Source organism: Carcharhinus amblyrhynchos, unplaced genomic scaffold (assembly GCF_965287045.1).
Source record: "Carcharhinus amblyrhynchos unplaced genomic scaffold, sCarAmb.v2.hapA chromosome_167, whole genome shotgun sequence".
Lineage (NCBI taxonomy): Eukaryota > Metazoa > Chordata > Chondrichthyes > Carcharhiniformes > Carcharhinidae > Carcharhinus > Carcharhinus amblyrhynchos.
The window spans coordinates 180,207-187,500 of record NW_027649907.1 but is presented as its reverse complement, the minus strand read 5'-3'; the positions used below and the strand labels follow the sequence as shown (position 1 = coordinate 187,500).

The 7,294-nt window shown below is 54.8% G+C and overlaps 1 long non-coding RNA gene across 1 annotated transcript; it reads right to left on the bottom strand.

Moving 5' to 3' along the window:
• Positions 1–269: 269 nt before the first annotated feature.
• On the bottom strand, positions 270–6,659 carry LOC145338757 (uncharacterized). The gene is made up of 3 exons (XR_013885883.1): positions 6,626–6,659; positions 4,963–5,037; positions 270–401 (listed from the first exon to the last, which is right to left on the bottom strand). It is a non-coding gene; the product is annotated as an uncharacterized LOC145338757 (long non-coding RNA).
• Positions 6,660–7,294: the final 635 nt, after the last annotated feature.

The window sequence follows — 7,294 nt, the reverse complement described above, 5'->3', positions numbered from 1 at the left end:
TCAGCACTGACCCTCCCACAGTGCGGCGCTCCCTCAGCACTGACCCTCCCACAGTGCGGTGCTCCCTCAGCACTGACCCTCCCACAGTGCGGTGCTCCCTCAGCACTGACCCTCCCACAGTGCGGTGCTCCCTCAGCACTGACCCTCCCACAGTGCGGTGCTCCCTCAGCACTGACCCTCCCACAGTGCGGCGCTCCCTCAGCACTGACCCTCCCACAGTGCGGTGCTCCCTCAGCTCTGTCTGTGGACAGATTTCTCGAACCCACCTTCATCGCTGAAATCTCTTTCGTGGTAGTTTGCGTCACAAGTATATTTGATCGCAGAGAGATACGACGTGACCCCGTGCGTTGTCACGTATTCAAAGTGTCCGTGTTCGATATCCTTCGGAACGCCGCACGAAACTGAGAGATAGAAAGGGAGGGAAGGAGAATTCCTCAATCTGGGACACTGAGATCGAACCAACGCAGGATTCAAACAGACACTTCTGCCCGTCCAATTCCTGCTCTCCCCTTCGATCGGCCATTGCTTGATCGAATTTTAACCCCAGCCCCACAATCTCGCCGCTCCCCCCTCTAATCTTTCCTCTGTCGGGATAGGGAGACCGGAACTGTGCTCCGAGTGTCGGTCTAACCAAGGGGATAGGGAGACCGCAACTGTGCTCCGAGTGTGGGTCTAACCGAGGGGATAGGGAGACGGGAACTGAGCTCCGAGTGTGCGTCTAACCGAGGGGATAGGGAGACAGGAACTGTGCTCCGAGTGTGGGTCTAACCGAGGGGATAGGGAGACGGGAACTGAGCTCCGAGTGTGGGTCTAACCGAGGGGATAGGGAGACAGGAACTGTGCTCCGAGTGTGGGTCTAACCGAGGGGATAGGGAGACGGGAACTGAGCTCCGAGTGTGGGTCTAACCGAGGGGATAGGGAGACAGGAACTGTGCTCTGTCTGTGGGTCTAATCGCGGGGATAGGGAGCTGGGAACTGTGCTCCGAATGTGGGTCTGACTGAGGGGAAAGTGTTAAAAGCGGATGCGTTTCGAGTAGCTAAGAGTAGTGGGCGAGAAGAGGATTGGGAGAGGTTTAAATGTCAACAAAGATTGACGTAGAAGTTGATAAAGAAGGGTAGGAGAAACTATGAAGCTGGGCTAGCGCTTCATATAAAAAAGGATAGCAAGAGTTTTTATTAATATATAAAAAGGAAGAGGCTGGCTCGGGTGAACGTTGGACCCTTAGAGGATGAGAGGGGGGACTTAGTGGTAGGGGATGGGGAAATGGCGGAGGTCTTGAATAACTTTTTTGTTTCGGTCTTCACGGAGGAGGACGTGAATAATTTGCCGGGTGTTAGCGATGGAAAGGTGGTAGGACTGGAGGGTCTTAATGACATTGCTGTTACTAGAGAGGCGGTGCTCAACAGACTGGAGGGACTGATTGTGGACAAGTCCCCAGGACCGGATGGAATGCATCCGAGGGGTCTGAAAGAAATGGCGGAGGTGATAGTGGATGCCTTGGTGGTTATTTTCCAGACGTCGTTGGATTCCGGGGAAGTGCCGGAAGATTGGAAAACGGCTAATGTTACGCCGTTGTTTAAGAAGGGTGGCAGGCAAAAGGTGGGGAATTATAGGCCAGTTAGTTTAACGTCTGTTGTGGGTAAAATGTTAGAGCCCGTGATCAAGGAGAAAATAGCGAGGCATCTTGAGGAGAATTGTTTGATAGAGCAGACGCAGCACGGTTTCGTTAAGGGGAAGTTGTGTCTGACAAATTTATTGGAGTTCTATGAGGATGTGTCTAGGGCGGTGGATAGAGGAGAGCCGGTGGATGTGGTGTTTCTTGATTTTCAGAAGGCGTTTGACAAGGTACCTCACAAGAGGTTATTACAGAAGGTCAGGGGACATGGAGTTGGGGGTAGGGTGTTAGCGTGGATAGAGGATTGGTTGTCAAATAGGAGGCAGAGAGTGGGGGTCAACGGGTGCTATTCGGATTGGCGGATGGTGACTAGTGGAGTGCCCCAGGGGTCGGGGCTGGGGCCTCAGCTTTTTACCATTTATATAGATGATCTGGAGGAGGGAACCGAGTGTAGGGTGTCGAAATTTGCTGATAACACCAAGATTGGGGGAACGGCAAATTGTGCGGAGGGTGTGGAGAGTCTGCAGAAGGATCTAGATAGGCTGGGCGAATGGGCCAGGAAATGGCAAATGGAATTTAATGTTGGCAAGTGTGAGGTGGTCCACTTTGGTAGGAAGAATGGTAGGTAGGACTATTACTTACGTGGAGAAAAACTGCAGCAGGCGACGGTGCAGAGGGACCTCGGGGTCCTTGTGCATGAGTCGCAAAAACCCAGCTTGCAGGTGCAACAGGTGGTCAGGAAGGCGAATGGGATGCTGGCCTTCATAGCGAGGGGGATTGAATATAAAAGTAGGGAGGTCTTGCTGCGGCTGTATAGGGCACTGGTGAAGCCGCAGCTGGAGTACTGTGTGCAGTTTTGGTCGCCGCACTTACGCAAGGATATTTTGGCCTTGGAGGGAGTGCAGAGGAGGTTTACTAGGCTGATACCGGAGTTGAGGGGGTTGAGCTATGAGGAGAAGCTGAATAAACTAGGCTTGTACTCGTTAGAGTTTAGAAGAATGAGGGGAGATCTCATTGAGACGTATAAGATGATGAATGGGATGGATAGGATAGAGGTGGAGAGACTCTTCCCGCTCAGAAAGGACAGTAGGACTAGAGGGCACAGCCTCAAGATAAAGGGGGGGCGGTTTAGAACAGAGTTGAGGAGGAACTTCTTCACTCAAAGGGTGGTGAATCTCTGGAATTCTCTGCCCGTTGAAGTGCTGGAGGCTGCCTCGCTAAATATTTTTAAGACGCGGGTTGATGGGTTTTTGATAAGAGAGGGGATTAAGGGTTATGGGGAGAGGGCGGGAAAGTGGAACTGAGCCACGACAGATCAGCCATGATCTTATTGAATGGCGGAGCAGGCTCGAAGGGCTAGGTGGCCGACTCCTGCTCCTATTTCTTATGTTCTTATGTTCCCAGACATCCTGCCGGAGTTCCCGACTGGCGTGAGTGGGTGTAGAGACCGAGGGGATTGTCAGATGGAGCTCCCCCTGGGAAAGTGTGAGATTGTTGGGTTTGGAAGGGAGAATGAGAGGGGGAATCATTATTGAATCATTCGGCCATTTGTCGGGGGGGGAAAGGGGAGGGAGAGTCATCGTCTGGGTGAAGAAATTTCCATTCTTTTCGCAGTGTCCCAATAAACTAGAAAGGATTGTGTCAATGTAGCCCCAATCCCACCACACAAACCGACCTCCCATCCACTGACTCTGTCTGCACTTCCCACTGCCTCGGGGGAAAGCAGCCAGCAGAATCAAGGACCCCACACACCCCGGACATTCTCTCTTCTACCTTCTTCCCACAGGAAATAGATACAAAAGTCTGAGGTCCCGTACCGACCGACTCAAAAACAGCTTCTTCCCTGCTGCTGTCAGACTTGTGAATGCACCTACCTCGCGTTAAGTTGATCTTTCTCTACACCCTCGCTGTGACTGTAACACCATGTTCTGCACCCTCTCCGTTCTTTCTCTATGAGGGTCTAACCGAGGGGATAGGGAGATGGGAACTGTGCTCCGAGTGTGGGTCTAACCGAGGGGATAGGGAGACGGGAACTGTGCTCCGAGTGTGGGTCTAACCGAGGGGATAGGGAGACGGGAACTGTGCTCCGAGTGTGGGTCTAACCGAGGGGATAGGGAGACGGGAACTGTGCTCCGAGTGTGGGTCTAACCGAGGGGATAGGGAGACGGGAACTGTGCTCCAAGTGTGGGTCTAACCGAGGGGATAGGGAGACGGGAACTGTGCTCCGAGTGTGGGTCTAACAGAGGGATAGGGAGACAGGAACTGTGCTCCGAGTGTGGGTCTCACCGAGCGGGTTGGGTGACGGGAACTGTGCTCCGAGTGTGGGTCTAACCGAGGGGATAGGGAGACGGGGACTGTGCTCCGAGTGTGGGTCTAACCGAGGGGATAGGGAGACGGGGACTGTGCTCCGAGTGTGGGTCTAACAGAGGGATAGGGAGACAGGAACTGTGCTCCGAGTGTGGGTCTCACCGAGCGGGTTGGGTGACGGGAACTGTGCTCCGAGTGTGGGTCTATCGAGAGGATAGGGAGACGGGAACTGTGCTCCGAGTGTGGTCCAACCGAGGGGATAGGGAGACCGGAACTGTTCTCCGAGTGTGGGTCTAACCAAGGGGATAGGGAGACGGGAACTGTGCTCCAAATGTTGTCTAACCGAGGGGACAGAGAGACGGGAATTCTGCTCCGAGTGTGATCTAGCTGTGGGGACAGGGAGACAGGAACTGTGCTCCGAGTGTGGTCCACACGAGGAGATAGCGACACCGGAACTGTGGTCCGAGTGTGGGTCTAATCGAGGGGATAGGGAGACGGGAACTGTGCTCCGAGTGTGGGTCTAACCGAGGGGGTAGGGAGACTGGAACTGTGCTCCGAGTGTGGGTCTAACCGAGGGGCTAGGGAGACGGGAACTGTGCTCCGAGTGTGGGTCTAATCGAGGGGGTAGGGAGACGGGAACTGTGCTCCGAGTGTGGGTCTAATCGAGGGGGTAGGGAGACTGGAACTGTGCTCCGAGTGTGGGTCTAACCGAGGGGATAGGGAGACAGGAACTGTGCTCCGAGTGTAGGTCTAACCGACGGGATAAGGAGACTGGAAATGTGCTCCGAGTGTGGGTCTAACCGAGGGGATACGGAGACGGGAACTGTGCTCCAAGTGTGGGTCTAACCGAGGGGAAAGGGAGACGGGAACTGTGCTCCGAGTGTGGGCCTAACTGAGGGGATAGGGAGACCGGAACTGTGCTCCGAGTGTGGGCCTAACTGAGGGGATAGGGAGACGGGAACTGTGCACGGTGCTCCGAGTGTGGTGTAACCGAGGGGATAGGGAGACTGTGTGTTACTGAGGTTAATCTCTCTCTCACCTTTGTGACATTCTGGCAATTTGTACTTCAGTTTTGCGTTCTTCCACTTGTTCTGTTCTGTACAAATGTACACAGCTAGAGACCAGAGGGAGAGACAGAGAGAGAGAGAGAGAGACACAGAGACAGACTGAGAACAAATCCCAGATAATCGGATCCACATTTACCCAAACCATCGCAGTGTCACACACCCTCCCCCGGAACTCTGAAATATCCCCCTCCACCTCGATTTCATCATTCTAACCCCTTCCCCTACCCACCTGGGGCAGAGGCTGGAAGGGGAGCGAGGGAGACAGGGAGAGGGTGGGGAGGAGCGAGGGAGACAGGGAGAGGGTGGGGGGAGAGAGGGAGACAGGGAGAGGGTGGGGAGGAGCGAGGGAGACGGGGAGAGGGTGGGGGGAGAGAGGGAGACAGGGAGAGGGTGGGGAGGAGCGAGGGAGACAGGGAGAGGGTGGGGGGAGAGAGGGAGACAGGGAGAGGGCGGGGAGGAGCGAGGGAGACAGGGAGAGGGTGGGGGGAGAGAGGGAGACAGGGAGAGGGTGGGGAGGAGCGAGGGAGACAGGGAGAGGGTGGGGGGAGCGAGGGAGACAGGGAGAGGGTGGGGAGGAGCGAGGGAGACAGGGAGAGGGTGGGGGGAGAGAGGGAGACAGGGAGAGGGCGGGGGGAGCGAGGGAGACAGGGAGAGGGTGGGGGGAGCGAGGGAGACAGGGAGAGGGTGGGGGGAGCGAGGGAGACAGGGAGAGGGTGGGGAGGAGCGAGGGAGACAGGGAGAGGGTGGGGGGAGAGAGGGAGACAGGGAGAGGGCGGGGGGAGCGAGGGAGACAGGGAGAGGGTGGGGAGGAGCGAGGGAGACAGGGAGAGGGTGGGGGGAGAGAGGGAGACGGGGAGAGGGCAGGGTGAATGAGGGATGGGCCTCAGAGTGTGGGATTTACAACAGCTAATTTTGGATTTCCTCAAATTGCTCCCAAACCCATTCCAAAATTGCCTAACATTATGATCACTCTTTCCTGGATCTCCCAGCTCAGCAAGGTCACGAACCGTCCCAGTTTCAGCCAACAACACTGGGGTGGAAATATTCTCTTCCTGGTTGTGTCCTTGGTAGAATGAACCAGAAGTTTACCCGACTCTGAAGCTGCTTCTCTCGGTCTGGGAACAATCGCTCAAATTTACCAGGGGAACTCTTCACAGCGTTCCTTATCGCGCAGGTTTGCTGCTTATCCGACATGGCCATCCTTTGATATCAGGACGGCTGGCGTTTCTCCCCATCATTCTCGAGAAAGAAACGATCACTGGAGGCACTCCCCCCACCCCAGCCCCGCTCGCGATCTCCTCAGTTAACCCGGTAAACATTGTGAACACAATCTTGGTCACCTTGTAACCATAACCCGGAGGCCGGTGGGTGGAGCACAATCGACACAGCTCACTCAGAGAAGAATAAGAACAGCGTGTCATCGAACGTTCAGTGAGTGTTTGGTGAATTTGGCTGGCAATACATCTGTATCCCCAAATTCCACCAACGTCAGGTTACAGGCTGCCCTAGAATATTTCAGCCCAATAGTCAGCAGAAGGGGATGCACGATTTTCTTTTTGGTGGGCAGGGTGGGGGGCGCATTTTCTCACTCGATTACACTTTGATGGTTCGCCCCCGGACACCAGCATTACCTACCCTCCTCGGGATCCTCGAGGTGGTAGACCGGGCCCTCGCAAACATACTTGATCACGGAAAGATAGGTGTCATCATCGTGATGAGACAGATATTCATAATGTCCGCGAGAAATATTCGCAGGAACGCCACAGTGAACTAAAACAGGAGGAGAGAGAGAGAGAGAGAGACAGAGAGGGAGTGCAGTGAGGCACAGATCAGTAACACATTTAGTCCTTCAGCTCCCACCCACACTGTGTGGCTCCCTCAGCACTGACCCTCCCATAGTGCGGTGCTCCCTCGGCACTGACCCTCCCACAGTGGATCCCCGTGGATCCCAGGCCCTCTTACTTTCTCAAGAAGCCTTGCACTGGGGGGACCTTATCGAAGGCCTTGCTGAAGTCCATATAAACCACATCCACCGCTCTTCCTTCCTCAATGTGTTCAGTCACATCTTCAAAAAACTCAACCAGGCTCGTAAGGCACGACCCGCCCTTGACAAAGCCGTGCTATTTTTGGTCACACGATACCTCTCGAAATCTTCATAAATCCTGCCTCTCAGGATCTTCTCCATCAACTGACCAACCAATGAGGTTAGACTCTCTGGTCTATCATTTCCCGGGCTCTCCCTATTCCCTTTCTTGAGTAAAGGAACAACATCCTCCGGAACCTCTCCCCTCTCCATCGACGAGG